The sequence below is a fragment of the Rhinopithecus bieti genome, unplaced genomic scaffold (assembly GCF_001698545.2).
Source record: "Rhinopithecus bieti isolate Rb0 unplaced genomic scaffold, ASM169854v2 scaffold_16604, whole genome shotgun sequence".
NCBI classification, from domain to species: domain Eukaryota; kingdom Metazoa; phylum Chordata; class Mammalia; order Primates; family Cercopithecidae; genus Rhinopithecus; species Rhinopithecus bieti.
In genome coordinates this window covers 378,461-381,329 of record NW_016808859.1, presented here as the reverse complement: position 1 = coordinate 381,329, position 2,869 = coordinate 378,461, and the positions used below count along the sequence as shown (strand labels likewise).

Below are 2,869 nucleotides of genomic sequence, written 5' to 3'. Positions count from 1 at the left end.
ATTCCTGTGTTAGTTTGCTGAGAATCATGGTTTCCAGCTTCATCCATGTCCCTGCAAAATACATGAACTCATTAAACAGTCAGGAAACAACAGATGCTAGAGAGGATGTGGAGAAATAGGAACACTTTTACACTGTTGGTGGGAGTGTAAATTAGTTCAACCATTGTGGAAGACAGTGTGGCAATTCCTCAATGATCTAGAGCTAGAAATGCCATTTGACCCAGCAATCTCATTACTGGGTATATACCCAAAGGATTATAAATCATGCTACTATAAAGACACAGGCACATGTATGTTTATTGCAGTGCTATACATAATAGCAAAGACTTGGAACCAACCCAAATTCCCATCAATGGTAGACTGGATAAAGGAAATGTGGCGCATATATGCCATGGAATACTATGCAGCCATTTTATTATTATTTTTCAACATGCTTAATTCACTTTGTTTTCTTGTATAAAACCCTATGTTGTAGCCACAGCTAGAGCCTGAGTACTCTCCACAGAGCCTCTGGAGTGGGTCTTGACAAGATGATCAAAAAATTCCTGATAGGGAGACTTGGTGAATATACTCTCCTTCCAAAGGTCAGGGTCAAGTAGCTGTAAGTCTTGGAGATGGAATAAAAGGTGGCCTTGGTGAAGTTGCCAAGGGTGGCAGTGCAATCCCTGGCTGAGCTGTATCAGTCATCAATACTGGCCATCAGTAGAAGCTTCTTGGGCACCGGGTTTGAGACAATGCCAGTGCTGCTGGGTGCAGGGATGAGGCACACCAGCACAGAGCCGCAGTGACCTGTCACCTTGCAAGGGACAGTGTGGGTCTTGTTCCTCCAGTAGCCTCTGTGCATGAGGACAGTGGAGAGCCAGGCCAGGATGTTGGCCCATCGGATGGCAGTGGCAACCTCCTTGGAGCATTTAACATCCAGACGGACATGGCCATTGTAGTCCCTGATGGCAGTAAACAGCTTCAACCTGGTGCGAAGGCCGGCGCGGGTCTGCTTCTGCACCAGCATAATCTTCAAAACTACATCATTGAGAGAGGCCCCCAGGAAAAGGTCAATGATTTCAGACTCCTTGATGGGCAGAGAGAAGAGGCAGATCTCCTCCAGGGATTTGATCTTCATGTCTTTGACCAGGTGGCCCAGCTTGATGAACAGCATCGACTCCTTATCCTTAGCCTGGCCTCCTTGAACTCTGGGACTTCAGCCCCTGCCTCAGGCCCAACCACCAAGGTGACCCAAGCCCCAGATGCCACTGACAAAGCCTCAGGGGAAGCCACCACGTTTCCCCATCCCAGGGCCCCCAGGGCCTCCAGGCTCCCCCGCTGCACCAGTGTCATCCCGGCATCTGCTCTTTCCTCAGAGAAGCAATTTGATTATTTTAAGTGTCATATATTATACTTCAGCTTTTCTTTTCTGAAATGTACCTATACTTAACATTTGTTTGATAGTCTTTTTAGCCTTTATGCCATACCTGGTATTTTAAAAGTTATTTAGATTGAAAGTAACAGGATAGAAGAAGTTGCCATAATAAGAACTAGAATGGCTAAATTAATGTCAAATCAAGTAGACCCTACAATAAGAAATAATTCTAGAGACACAGAGGAAAATTCATAATCATGAAAGTGTCAATCAGAAAAATATAATATTTATAAATTATGTGCAACTATCAACACTGTTCCAAAAATATAATGCACAAACTGACACTATTTGAAAGAAGAAATAGACAATTTAATATCAATTTTTGAGGACTTTGGTATCTCACTATAAATATTTGACAGGATTACTACAGAGAAATTTAGCAAGAATAGGTCTGGCGTGCTGGCTCACGCCTATAATCCCAGCACTTTGGAAGCTGAGGCAGGTGAATCATCTGAGGTTAGAAGTTCCAGACTAGCCTGACCAACATAGTGAAACCCTGTCTCTATCAAAAATACAAAAATTAGCCAGGCATGGTGGCAGGCACCTGTAATTCCAGCTACTCAGGAGGCGAGGCAGGAGAAACGCTTGAACCCAGAAGACACAGGTTGCAGTGAGCCAAGATAGGACCATTGTACTCCAGCCTGGGCAACAAGAGCAAAACTCTACCTCAGAAGAAAAAAAAAAAGAAAAAAAAAAAAGAAAGAAAGAAAGAAAGAAAGAAAGAAAGAAAGAAAGAAAGAAAGAAAGAAAGAAAAAAGAAATAGAAAGAAAAGAAATTCAGCAAGAATATAGAACACTTGAGTAACACCCTCAACTAAGCTGACCTGCTATCTGCAGAACACACCACGTAACAAAAGTAAAATACATATTACTTTTCAGCCATAGCAGGAATATTTTCCAGGAGATACCATATGCTTGGCAATAAAGCAAATCTCCACAAATTTAAAAGTATTGAAATTGTCCAAAGCATATTCTTCAATGCCAATGGAAATAAATTAGAAATTAAAAATAATTTGGGAAACTATCTAAGTATGTGGATATTAAAGAACATATTGCTAATAACACATCAAAGGAGAAATAAAGATAGAAATTAAAACTATTCTGAACTGAATGGAAATTGCATGACAACATATCAACATTTATGAAATGCAGCTAAAGTAATGTTTAGAGAAAATTTTATAGCTTTAAACCCCAACATAGAAAAAAAAAGTCTTAAATAAAAAATCTAAACTTCCACTTAAGAAACTTGTAAAGGAACAGCAAATTAAACCTAAAGAAAGAAGAAGGAAGGAAATAATAAAGATAAAGTTCCAATAAAGATTGGAAACTAAGGAAACAGAAAACAGAAAAACAATAGAAAGCAATTAAAACAAAAATAGTAAGAAAGACTAGAATACTAGAATCTGACAGAAATCAACACCATTCATGATCCAAGGTTGTGCTTGAAGCCAG

General features: G+C 40.0%; 1 pseudogene; it reads right to left on the bottom strand.

Annotated features, from left to right (window-relative positions):
* Positions 1–464: 464 nt before the first annotated feature.
* On the bottom strand, positions 465–1,330 carry LOC108539161 (40S ribosomal protein S2 pseudogene; annotated as a pseudogene).
* Between the last annotated feature and the right edge of the window lie 1,539 nt (positions 1,331–2,869).